This window comes from Jaculus jaculus, chromosome 1 (assembly GCF_020740685.1).
Source record: "Jaculus jaculus isolate mJacJac1 chromosome 1, mJacJac1.mat.Y.cur, whole genome shotgun sequence".
Lineage (NCBI taxonomy): Eukaryota > Metazoa > Chordata > Mammalia > Rodentia > Dipodidae > Jaculus > Jaculus jaculus.
Genome location: NC_059102.1, coordinates 55,635,592 through 55,649,047, shown reverse-complemented (window position 1 = coordinate 55,649,047; position 13,456 = coordinate 55,635,592). Strand labels below are relative to the sequence as shown.

General features: G+C 45.3%; 1 protein-coding gene and 1 long non-coding RNA gene across 7 annotated transcripts in view; one reads left to right on the top strand and one right to left on the bottom strand.

Moving 5' to 3' along the window:
• Nucleotides 1-256: 256 nt before the first annotated feature.
• LOC123459368 lies at nucleotides 257-9,048 on the bottom strand. Its single transcript, XR_006636255.1, has 3 exons — nucleotides 8,927-9,048; nucleotides 2,325-2,420; nucleotides 257-310 (listed from the first exon to the last, which is right to left on the bottom strand). It is a non-coding gene; the product is annotated as an uncharacterized LOC123459368 (long non-coding RNA).
• The window catches only part of Smarca2 (SWI/SNF related, matrix associated, actin dependent regulator of chromatin, subfamily a, member 2), a 187,048-nt gene continuing 181,407 nt past the window's right edge, over nucleotides 7,816-13,456 (top strand). The window contains exon 1 of one of the 6 annotated variants that reach the window (XM_045145734.1): nucleotides 7,816-7,951. The gene's annotated coding sequence lies outside the window, so the exon portion shown is untranslated. Of the gene's footprint in view, nucleotides 7,952-8,180; nucleotides 8,386-9,686; nucleotides 9,833-10,336; nucleotides 10,420-13,456 lie in introns of those variants that run through there. The other 5 variants (XM_045145738.1, XM_045145746.1, XM_045145727.1 and 2 more) reach the window with 5 other exon arrangements.

Sequence of the window (13,456 nt, the reverse complement as noted above, 5' to 3'; positions counted from 1 at the left end):
GTTTTTTAACACAAAGAAATGATACATGTTTGAGGAGTTTGATACATTTATTCTGATCTGACTATTGCACAATATATGTATTAAATCAATATGTGGTACTCTATAAATAGGTGAAACTTTATGTCAGCTAAAAATTTTAAAGGTTCTGGAGAGATGTCTCAGTGGTTAAGGCACTTGCCTGCAAAGCCTAATGATCCTGATGGTCCAGATTCAATTCCTCAGTACTCATGTAAAGCCAGATGCACAAAGTGGCACATGCATCTTGAATATGTTTGCAGCAACTGGAGGCCCTGGGGTGCCCATTGTCTCCCTTGCAAACAAATAAATAAAAATTATAAAAATTAAATAAAGAAAAGACAAGATATTTTCCCTTTTTTCTTCCTACCATTCCAGCAATACTTTTATCTCGACCACCACTCTTAAAATCATCATGGTTTCAGATTTTTCCAGGAGACCCTGGCCTTTGAACTTTCATAGTTCTTCCTCAGATCTGCTGGTATCCCCAGCTTTGAGCAGATAATGGTTTCTTACTGTTCCTACTCAGATCTCATTTGATTTTATAGTTTTTCCATCATCAGAGTGGATCAAATTCCTTCTGTGTTCCTGGTTGGATCCTGACAGATACAATCCACTATGTAAGTATGTATAGACTGGGTCATGATATACAATACATTTCTCCCTGAATAGTGAGTAAAAATAGTTTGAAAGCTGCAGTCTATAAAAACAAGTCTGATCACACACAGTGAACGGTGCTGGGACCGTTTCTTCAGTTGAGTGCTGATGCTGGTCACTGAGCCACAGAACGTGATGCCAGGGACTAAGTCTTTTCTTCTTCCAAGGTAAACAGCATGGGATTGTAGAGGGCATACTAGGAAGTGACTGGGAAGGAGGGGACCAAGATTCTGATCTGTGTGGTTAGCCTCGAGCAATCCATTCAGCCGTGTGTTCTAGTATGTTGTGCTTATTTTGTTGCTGGAACCAGAAGTCCTGAGATTGGTATGCACATTTTGAAACCAGTAAGCATTATGAGAAGTTATTGTGTTACTATTTACAGTAAGATTATAACATATCATCTTTGACAGCTCAAATATAAGTAATGGCAGCATTTGAAGGCTTTTTGAGAGCATTAATAGTCATTCACCTACATCATCAAATTATGCTTTTGGGATTTAATTACTTTCCCCAAATAATTAGCATTTTTAAATGTTTGCATAAGGAATAGTTTAGCATTCTTGACTTTAAGTTCTTAAGAACTACAGGCCATGGGAGTTGTAAAATATTAGGAAATGGTAGTTAAAGTTAATAGTGTAAATTGATAAATTATGTCATAAAATTGAGGTAAGTAGGAAATCTCCTGGGAAGGGGCATATAGTTTAATATATTTTAATAAAATATAGACAAAGTATGAGTGTTTACCTCTTTAGATTCAGATATATTCCTAAACCTCAAGTCCTATGTATGAAATCACAACAAAATGTTGTATTTTATGATATTCTATTATGTTACTACAGGATCTCATCTCCCCCATCCTTAAGATAGAGTGTTATCAGAAGGCTCCAAATTGTCTTTATAATAGTAAAATTCCAACAGACATCACTATGTTTCTGGTGAGGTAAGCAGCTGTATATATATATAGTTACAGAGGAAATGTGAGCATCTTCTTCATGCCCAACACTCACTGAAGTCACTCTGTGACTGCTGAGTTTATCTGAAAGGGAGATAACAGCTTCTTGCCCAGTGCAGAACACATATGCTTTCAACCCTCTCCCATACTTCTCATCCCTGTTTTGTATGTCCATCACCCTCTATATGGTAACGACATTGAAAGCTAAAATAAAGTCATAATGTTGTGGAGTATATTTTTTTCCTACCTGTGGAGAGACCTTTTATTCCACAAAGCTTAATTATTTATCTCAAATTCTTTAGGTAGTCATCTACGGTAATTTCAATAGATATTTCTACTTTTACGTATTGCTGGAATATGTCCTACTTGGATGCATAAATGGTACACATTGAGTTTTACAAAATTATGGAGAAGACTGATCACTCATCAGAAAGTTCCCTTGGGTAATTTAGCCTACTAGGGTCTTTTGGTCAGTAATTCTTACCCTCTCCAGTGGAGATCGTCTCAGGAGTCTAGTGAAATATATGGACTCACTAAGGAAAATACATATTAACATGGTCACAGAATTTTGAACAGTTTCAGGGGATTTTGAAATGCTCTGAAGATTATTTACCTTCTACTCCCAGCAAAACTCCATCATGAAATAAGGACGTTTCACCACTAACAGATTACTGATAGTTTTTATATGAGCAACACATACCACTCCAGTCTGAAGAGTCACTTAGGTGAGCCAGAGAATTCTGACTTCATCATCATTTAGTCATCTCCAAATTGTTTGATCACAGTTGCCTTGCACCTAAAAAGAAAAGAAAGCATGATGTATGTACATTTGTTTATTCTACATGTGTTCAGAATTAATATGCCAAGTACAAAATGAAAAAAAAGGAATGATGAAAGAATGAGGTGAAGATGATACAGGAACTTTAATTATCTTGCTAATCACATCATGTGACCCATAATGAACATCTCAAGATGAAATGTATGCTCAAGTCGGAATTCATCGTGAATGGTAATAGAAGTCTATATCTCCAGTAGCTGTGGGTGATGGTAGATATTTTGACCAATTTCTTGTTGGGTCTAATTAAACCCATTGTTTTACTTCTTGGCATGAATGGCAAAGAATTCTTAGAGGTAAAAGTGACAATTTTGATTCTGATTTTCACCTACATTTGCATTATTGGCATCTCAATCTTTGATTTCTTTTCAGAAATCTTTGTAAGCCACTTGCTTCACAAATAAGAGGGTTGATTGGTTAAAATTAGACACAGTCATATCATCTATGAATCCACTTAAGGTGGAACCTGTAACCTAGAGGCACTATCAAGACTTGAAGAGATGTCAATGCTGATGCAAGAGTGGAAGGGTGCCAGTGTCACCTCAGCCAGTGGCAATCCTCTTCTCACTATTCTCTGGGTGTAGAATTCATGGCATATGACTAGAAGAGATGTCATACATCCCATCAAGTTAAAGGGATGAAGTGAGATACACACACACACACACACACACACACACACACACACATGTGTGTATGTCTTATACAACTTCTGGCAAGTAATTTCAAGGAAAAAGAAACAGGAGCTGTTGTTATAATTGTAACTTATTCTAGTACACAACTATACGTATTTAATCTTTCAGATTAAAACATAAACAAACAAAACCTCTTGTCAATCCTCTATGTATGACAAGAGGGAAGTGTCCAACTTCCAGGACCTTAAACAAAGCAAAATCAAAACCCCCAAAATTTCAAGTCCTTTCTGTTTGCAAAATATCAAAAAGATTCTGAACATTCACTGATATTTTTCATTAACATGATGATCACTGATAGTGAAGACCTGCTAAATTCCCTATGTCAGATAATTTTATTATCCATTTCTTATCCTTTCATTCAATAAAATGATTTTTTTTTAACAATATACAATGTGCTAAGCATCTAGCTAATTGCTGAGGTTTCAATGATGAATTGAACTTGTTCTATACCCTCCAGGTACTAACCACCTAGTGGAGGAGACCAAACAAATAATCACATCAAAGTGCTAAGTGCTCTAATGGAGGTACATTGGTTGCTATGGGAGCAGAGTAGGACCTGCAGCTTTACTGCCTGTGAGGGCAGGAGGGATCACTAGAAGGATGACAGGTCATAGGTGAGTCCTGCAGGTGTGGGTTTGAGACTTGCCTACCAGGCAGAGGGAAGTGTAATGAACAGAGTCCCACAGGAACTAGCAGGTAGGCCAGGTCTCCCACAGTACAACATTTGTGGTCATCAACATAGCTGTTAGAGACCTGGCTGTACCCAGCCTTGAATGACATGCTAAGAAATTTATCTCAAGATGGATTGGGAATAGACAAGGAATTTTAAGCCACAGAGTGATAGGTTAATGGAGAAAATGAGCATTTTGGAGGAATGATTAGGAAGAGACAAAAAATTTTCTTCAAAAATGTTCATTGGGGGAAAAGGAGCATTTATTTCTACAATAAATGTCCATGCTAATTGTTAACTCTACACTACATTAGATGTCAGCCAATTCAATTTGTCAAAGTTCAGCTTCTATTACTAAAGATGAAGTATTTATTCCCTAAATGGTCTTACCTGCTCCTGTCTGAAGTTTGGCAACATTTTAATCTACATTAACAGTTTTTCTGTTTGGACCAGGAATGTCCTAACTTTGTGTATAAGAATTTTCTTCCTAAGGGTGTTGTAGCCAGATACTAGGTTTTAAACTTAATATCTATTCTATACAGAACTTCTCATCTACCAAAGCAGACTTACATAACAAGTGAATGTAACCATATAGACATGAAAAAGTGATTTCCACCCCTTGATACCAAACTAGAAAGAGAAAAGCAACTTCAGAGAACACATTATGACTCATCAAAGTCCAGAAAGAAAAGCTTCATGGGAATCTAGCATCCTGTGCAGCTGCCTGGAATCCTTTTAACCTCCAACCATATTCACTTTTCTGTGATTTTTCTGCAAAACAAAAACCTCATCATTTTCTTTCTTAGCATCATCGGTTGTTAAATTTTGTTCTACCTCAGAAATGTATCTCACACTACCTTCTACATTATTTTTTTTTTCATACTGCACAAATGGTGCTGCCTTTTCATTTTCCCTGAGTTTAAGTTTTCTTTTATAAAATTCCTACATGCTGCACTACAAGCTACAAACAAAACAGACCTTCAGAGGAAAGACCTGAAAGAAGCAGGTGAGGCATTCTTAGACCACCGTGAGGGAAAGGGAGTGCAATATCTATATTTAATCTCTGCTCCCAATGATAGGTTATGTTCTTCCATGCCCATAGTTGTGCATCTAATGTGTGGATATGCCAAGCCTTCCAAGTACCACATGAATATTTTATATGAGCTGAAGAATATACACGTATAACAAAAGGAATGTTTCTCTTTTACTTTCTCTCTGACAAAGTGCCAGAAGAGATGGCTGATGTGCTCTCTGTCTTATAAAGACAATTGCTCTTTCTAACACTTGTCATGGCAGGTGAAGGTGGAATTTTAATGGAGTAAAGGACACATATTAACAAGGGAATAAAGATCGTCATGGTTGGCATGACAGTACAGCTGTGTAATCCCAGAACTCAGGAGGCTGAGGTAGGATAAATGTGAGTTTGAAGCCGGCCTGTGCTAAATAGCAAACCACATGTATACTGGGTGAGATCATCAAATTGTAAAACTTGGCACATTAAGTTTACATACCAAGTTCTGTAGCTACCTTCTCATTGTTGCAACAAAACACCCAACAAAAAGCAGCAGGCGGGAGGAAAGGGTTTATTTTGGCTTACATCTAAAAGGGAAACTTCATGATGGTAGGGAAAAGATGGTAGAGCAGAGGCTGGACATCACTTCTTGCCTTAGCAGCTGTCAATAGGCAGCAAGAGAGTGAGTTGAGTTCTGGCAAGGGGGAAGCTGGGCTATAACATCCCTAAGTACACCCACAGAAACATACCTCCTCCTGTAAGGCTTTACATCCCAAATTGCTAACAACTGAAGACTAAACACTCAAAACCCATGAGTTTATGGGGTATCTGATGGGAACTACTACACCAAGGAAACAAATTATGTCCTTAAAGCTTAAAAACTAATCCTTGTTAATGAATAAAGATAAACATTGTCATTAAAGCACGTTATTATAGACAATAAGGTTTTGGCTCTATTTCTATAAGCTGCAACCTATGAAGCAGTTAGAAGTTAGTATTTATATTACACATTTACTACACTATTAATTTTAAGATTTCTCACTACATATTCACTACTTAAATATATACAGGCCTATCCTCAGGCCAAAAGAAAAAAGAAAAAAAAAAAAACCAAGTTCTTACACCAGATTGTTCAGGGTACAGTCTATATTCCAGCTCCTGAGAGACTTAATCTTTTGTTGTCTGAGGTTCTCTTTAGGATAGATTAAAAAAATGTTGAAGCTAAAGTTTAACAAGCAAGTAACAGTACCTTAGAAAACTACAGGGTGTGTGATTGCTCATGCTCGCATAGGGAAAAATGGCACCCTTGCAGGCTCTACTTCCCTGGCAGTGGACCAGTGACATAAACAATTCTTGCCACTTAAGGATCACATGCAGTATCTGGCATTTCTCTTTTCCTCCCCATCATTTCTTGTCTTCAACTTAACGGAACACCAAAGTTTTAAGCATCCTTAGAACTGCCCTACAGACCCTGTTGCACTTACAGAATCAATTCTGCAAAAGCATACAAGGACTTAAAATGGGATTTTACTCTATGGGGGGAAATCCTCAAGTAAATAGTCACAGGACACTTTGAATGACTAATTTCAGCCATTACATTACAAAATAAGGGATAAATCATACTTTTCATAACACAACCACATTGGAACAGTTTTAATTTTAAGAGTCAAGCACCTACATTAATCTGAGTCTAAAATAATAGGACCCTGATTTAAAATCTCCTAACATTCTTTCACACTTCATAAAACTAAATATAAAATTGTCTCAGCAAACACTGACCTATGGGGTCCTGCCAATGGACTGTATTTCAAGGAAACTAAAGAATGAAGTCTCCAAACCGCGACGTGCAGGCTGATTGCAGCTTGTAGCCTTAATTGGTCTTAAATGTGGGGTGGGAGAGAAGAGACTAAGGTCAGTGGAGAATAGGAGATTTATTTCCCTTTTTAAATCAGAAGCAGATCCCATGCTTTTGCTGTCCTCCCAACTCGCCCGCCCCGCCCCGCCCCCATGATTTTTTTTTCATCTTTTGTGTATGTTTCACAGGACGGTGACAGGTGAGGGGAGGTGAGTGTCGCGAGAAGGCCACGAAGTAAACCGTGGGGTTAGGCTGGTTTATTGATTTACAAGGCGCCCAGCCTCTCAGATATTTCTCTGTCACTGGCATTTGGAAGCTCGAAGTCCTTTAAGGAAGAGACAGCTTTGGCAGGCATGTTCTTTGTGCCTCCTCCCTTTTTACTAGGGGGGGGGGAGGCAGATTTATAATGACAGACTTGGAGGATGGAGTTTGGCGTGGGGGGGGGATGAAAAAGTTTCAGCTGGCATGATAATGCTTTTATTTTTTTTTTTCCACGACCGGCCCTGTGCCACCAACAGCTTTGGTGCCACTTGGAGCCCTCCCTCTCTGTCCCCTCCTTTCTCTCTCTGCAGGCTGGCGCTGGCAGGCACAGTTAAAATTCCAGCAGCTTCTCCACGTTCCCCCAAACTACTACGCACTATTACTACGGCTGCCCTCCCCTCCAGACTCCCTGGAGGAACCCCGCGGCGGCGATGGAGGAGGACAGGCACCCGGGAGTGGGATGACGGACGCCCCACTCCAGCCCGGCTCGGGTCTGGCCGCGCGTCCTGCGCAGTTTTCCAGCTCCGGGCACCGACGCGGCGGGGGGAAGAGAGAGAGAGCAAAGCGAGCTAGCGAGCAGACACACACACACACGCACACACACACACACGCACACACACACACACGCACGCATGCACACTCGGATCCACGCATACAGTAGAGCTGTCTCGAGGCACATTCTTGCACACCGCCCCCTCCTCCCCGCACACCCCCACCCCGCGCGCCCGGAGTCGCTGAGCCCGGCGAGTGACAGGCGCGTCCCGCCAACCCGCGCCCGGGCGGCCGGGGAGGAGCGGCGCGCGGGGCCAACTGCGGCGCGTCTTCCGGCGCCCGCGGAGGCGGCGAGGGTGGGACGCGGGGCGGAGCCCGAGTTTAGGAAGAGGAGGGGACGGGCTGTCATCAATGAAGTCATATTCATAATCTAGTCCTCTCTCGCTCTGTTTCTGTACTCTGGGTGACTCAGAGAGGGAAGCTGCAGCCAGCACACTCCTCGCGAGCAAGGTAAATATAACTTACAACTCCTTTCTCCTTTCTTCCCTCTCTCCGGCCTCCGCGCTGCAGCCGCCGCCGCCGCCGCCGCCGCCGCCGCAGCCCTCCGGCACTGCGCCGCCTGCGCCCCGGATTATTCATTATTACCCTAATTATTATTGATTGTGCATGCACGAAGACCAAAACAAACAGGCGGGCCGACCGCTACAACAACAACAACAAACAACAACAAACAACAACAACAACAACAACAAAAAAGCCCTCCTCCTCCCCGCGGGCCTCAGGTGGAATGCTTTAACGACAGCTCCCCGGCGACGGTGGAAGAGACGAGAAAGTTTCAACCGCACCTCGCTGAGCTGATCATAACAGTAACAATGACTACTTCCAGGAAGGCAACGGGGAGAAATCCCAACAAACCAGAGCCTTGACCCCGAGTAGGCTGGCAGGTAGGCAGGTAGGCAGGCAGGGATGCGCGGCCAACTCAAGGTTGCAACACACAACCGGCCAGGTTGCTCACCCCCAACCCTGAAAAGCCCCGGGGGAGGGCGTGTGGCTGCCAGAGGGGGAAAAGGCTGAGGGTCCTAAGAGGAGAATGGAAAGGCGACATTTCATCCGAGCAATCCTCCCCTGAAGAGTTGGAAGGAGAACAGGAGAGGAAGGCGAGGAGCCCGGGCTGGCGGCAGAGTGCCAACGAACCGCGGCTGCCACTGGCTTCCTGGGGACTTGTTTAAAGGGCTCCGGCTTGCGGTGAGACGCCGACGGATCTCGGCTCGAGAAGCCGGGGTTGGCGCGCTGGGAAGGCGGCGGCGGCGGCGGCGGCGGCGGCCACTACGCCGAGGCCAGTGCCTTGCGGGACCGGGAGGTGTCACCTCCACTTTCCAGGTTCCCTGGGGCGGCGATGGAGACCCTGACTGGTAGACAGGCCTTTAGGCAAAAGGGCTGCCCCGAGGGCTGTGCCCCGGGCGATGGAGAGTCCCTGTCTAGTACCTGGCGGCAGCGCGGGCTCGGATGTTTGAAGTTCGGGGTGTCCAGCCTGGATCGCACTGCTAGGGGTGGGAAGAATCCCCAGAAGAGGAGGTCAGAGGTGCCCAGAGGGCTCCGTTATTCTGCCCTTTCCCTCCCCGGGTTTGTTTTCTTTCGCTTCGCGTCTTCACCGGGCTGACGCCGCGGGAGCTGCGGTCGTGGGACGCCCGCGGCCGTCTGCGTGTCAGAGGCGTACTGGGACCCGGGAGAGCCACGGCGGCCACGGGCTAGGGAGGCCATGATCCGGATAATCCTCTCTGCCTGACTGTCACAACAGGACCCGCGTACCCCGGTGGCAGCGGTGGCGTTCGCCCGGGAAGGGGAAGGGCTGCAGTGGGGAGGGAATAAGGGGTGGCGAAGGAGGGAGGCGGGGAGACTGGGTGGGAGCCTCCTACCAGCGATGACACGCACCTCTTCCTTCTTCTCGCTGACTGCTTTTCGAGTTTGCTTTATTCCCATCCCAACCTAGTTTAGCTCTTTTTCCTGCCATCCCCCTCCACCCGGTAGTCTTCCCTCCTTTTGCCTTTGCAAAACAAGGCCATGCCATCTGCAAAGGTGTCACGATGCACTACCCTAAATCACCCGTCCGGCGCGCCGGCCTTTAGGCGCGCTCCAGCCACTGGACGCACACTAGCACAGTGCCCCCGGGTGCCCGGCACCAGGCCTCACAGCCTGGACGCAGTTATACCGCGGCAGGCGGGGCGCAGCGGTGCGGACTCCAGGGGACACCCGTTCTCTGGCCCGGGCACTCGGACCAGTTTCCGGTTCGAGCGGAGAGATCGCCTTGTGCCAGTGTCTGCGCGCTCGTCCCCGCCTCCGCCGCCTGGATTACATTATTTTTATCCGGGTTGCCGTTTGCTGCGGATGGTGGTGAGCGTGGGGCTGCTTGGGTGACGTGGGGGAGAGGCGGTGGAGGGAAGTTGGACGTGGATCAAGCAGGAGGGGAAAAAAAAAAAGTTTGGCAGGGCAGCTAAGTAGGGTAGAGGGGTGGAAGGGCGGCGGGCTCCCGCGGCTCGCGGCCCCGCGCCCTCGGGGCTGGCGCGAGTGTGACGGCGCGCGAGTGTGAGTGTGCGCTGTGAGCGCCGGGACAGTGCGTGGCGAGCGGCGCGCTGGCAGCGGCTCCCGCCCGCGCCCTCCCGGGAGCTCGGGCGAGGACGCGGCGAGAGGTCTGGTCGTGGTTGGCAAGGGTCGGTGGGGGTGGCGGTGCGTGTGTCTGTGAGTGTGGAGTGAGTGCGTGGCGCGCGCGCGAGCGGCGGGGAATCAGGAAGTCACGGCGGCGAAGCGCACAGACATGTTTGATCGCCGTGACATGACGCGCGCGAGGGAGGAAGCGGCGGCGGCAGGGGCCGAGCCGCGGGCGCCGGCCTAGGCTGCGGCGGGCAGACCCGCTCTCTCCCCTGCCCTGGCCTCCGCCGGGCTCCGCCAGTCCCGCGCCGCTGCCTGTTCCGCGTCCCCAGGTAAGAGCCTGCGCCGCCGCCGAGCGCGGGGCTTTCTAGGTCTTTCCTTGCCAGCCTCCCCTCCTCGGGGCTCCGGCTCGCCTTTGCTGCAAAGTCAGGCAGGCGGGGGAACTGGGCTCCTCGCCCTCCGGATCGATTGCGTGGAAAACTTTCCGGCGGGAGGCACCTTGAAGGGGAAGAGGAAGGCCTTGCTGGCCGCCGGCCGTTTGTCAGTTCTTTGCCCCTCCAGGTCTGGGAGAGAGTGAGTCGCGGGCCCCCTGCCGCTGTTGCACATTCAAACTTGGGGCCTAAATGTGCTTCCAACTCTCCCGGGATCGTCTCCTCCAAGAAAATAAATATTCCAAGTTGTCCACTCGCTCTGGCCAGGCCTTTGAGTGTTTTCAGGGAAGGAGGAAGGCTTGGAAGTGGAGGAGTGCAGAATCCATTCCTCATTCAATGTCTGCACCCAGGGTTATGTAATTTTAGTAGCACATGGGTGCAAAGCCCACACTAGGCTTCTCCCTCCTTTGTTTACATAACTTTTGAAGAGTTTTGCTAGGTTGGTTCCTTTTTTCTTCCTCAGTGTGAGGAAGCTTGGTGCATTTGAAAGAGCTGAGCTACTGGGTGTGTCATGTTTTGGAGAGGTGTCATCATTGTCTCCTTTCAGGTCCTATACTGGCCTATATTCCTTTGTATGTTCAGACAGTAAGGGCGCACCTTAGTTCATTATATCGTGTGTTGATTTTTAACATCTCAGAGTTAAATTTCAAACTTCCATTTCAAAGGACTTTGTGAATTTCCATCTGGGGGTATGCTTTCCTTTGTGTGAACTTTTTGGGATTATTTTGGAATTGCACAGTCTTATCCAACCTTTCAAGACACAAACCACTGAGTTCTGAAGCAATGCCCCATATTATGTGTGTATATATGCTGTGTTATGTGTGTATATACTGATGGACATTCAGATGTTTTCATAAATTTCCCCACCAGTTTTGGGGGCCCTACCTGAAGCTGTTGACCACTTTAGACTTGTGAAGCTTCCTGGCTGCTTCTCAGAGCACCCTCCAGATGGGTTAGGAGGTGTGGTAGAGTTAACTCAGCCTGCATTGTTATGCAAATAGAGATACACTTTTTCCTTTTGGATTCTAATTGCCCATTTCTTCTTGGCTTGCTGGCTCACTTTGAAAATTCTGCCTTTGGGAGAGGTAGGGGCCCTTGGAAGAAGGGGCAAATATGATTATAAACATGTATGGACATGTGATAATTAGTCCTGTTTGATACAATTCATATACACTAAGAGAAAATTAAGAAAAGTAAAGCAATATGAAAAAAAAAGGTTAAAAAACTTAAATGGTTACAATAGGAAAGGGGGTTTTAGAGACACCTGTTAAATAAGACACTGGAGAAAGTAGACTGAGGAAATAAAACCCTGTAGGGCAGAGGTCCAGCCACCATGTTTGGGGTAATAAAGAAAGGTACCATGTTGGCAGAGAACATTTTAAAATGGACCAGGGATTTGGGGTGTCAACTCTTGAGGGTGAGGGAGAGAGGGCCTCCTTCAATACAGCTTTTCTCCTGGGAGTTATATCACTTACAGCCCAGCATTGGCACTCGCTGCACTGTGGTGCCTCACAGAAAACACTCACCACAGACCTTGTTCAAAGCAGCCTCAGATCTTTTCTTTTGTTCCTTTTTTAAAGTGGTTTTTGAGTATTTCTCATCAAGTTTCTTGAAAAGTCCTTTGACCAACACCTGAGGCTCAGAATTGACCAGAAAAAAAAAAAAAAAAAAAAGCAGTGTGCTTCTTGTATTGTGTTAGAATTTTACCTAGAAAGCAACCCTTTACCAGACTTCAAGCTCTATTTCTTTGATTAAGATAACTCATTCTATAGTCTGGTGTAAAAGTTCATCTTTTATAGAAGGTAATTGTGATACTCTTCAATATTACTGCAATATTTTGGCATTTCACTTTAAAGGCTTCTTAAAGGAGCATGGCTGTAAACAGAAAAGTCCCATGAATTATGAAATTGGCACTGTCACTCAGTGTTTTCATGCTTTTTTCCTATCCTTTAGAAGTCTTCAAGACCATTGTAAACAAGGCCTTTGTCATACTCTCCTAGGTCAGCAGCTTTTGCTACTCTAATAAGTCACAAGTTATGACATCTTGACATGCTGCCATGGGGCCCGCAGACTTATCACAAACACCATTCTAAGCCCCACTTCCCAGTTTTAGCAAGTTGAGGGAGTGCCAGTGGACCTTGACTGAACCGGAAGTTTTGATACTTAGTGTTTCTGGTCAAGATGATTTTAAGGGAAGACATAGATGGTGATTTGCCTACTATGGGAGGATTCAGACAAGGACAAGCCACATTTGGATGTTTCTTTTGATAGTTTTTATTTTATTTATTTTTTTAAAAAATACTTTTATTTATTTATTTGAGAGATAGACAGAGAGAAATAGACAGAGAGAGAGAGAGGAGAGACTGGGCACGCCAGGGCCTCCAGCCACTGCAAACAAACTCCAGATGCGTGCGCCCCCTTGTGCATCTCGCTAACATGGGTCCTGGGGAATTGAGCCTTGAACTGGGGTCCTTAGGCTTCACAGGTAAGCCCTTAACCACTAAGCCACCTCTCCAGCCCTTGATTGTTTTTATTTTTAATGTAAAAGAATACAACTTTTAAATTGTCCCCCCCCCTTTAAGAAAAGATGCTGTGTTTTAGACTAGTAAAGGATGCTGAATATTTTTCTATCATTGGAAAAGTTTTTACTGTGGAGCCATCATACCTAGCCAGTTAATAAGTCATGAGTCACACCATAAGTAATTGGGAATAGAAAATAGAGATGGTGGTGATTTATTTGATAAAATATTTAGGAAGACCTAAGGTGTTTATTTTTTTCTATCCAGAAAGTTGTGACTTTATACTTACCAGAGAACATAGGAATCTAAAGCTATGTTCTGTCAATGTTTTTATGAAAGAGCATATTTATTTGCTCAAGATATTTATCACCAAGTTAAATGGGATCTTGCAGTCTGGGTTTGGGAAATTTTACAGCTCT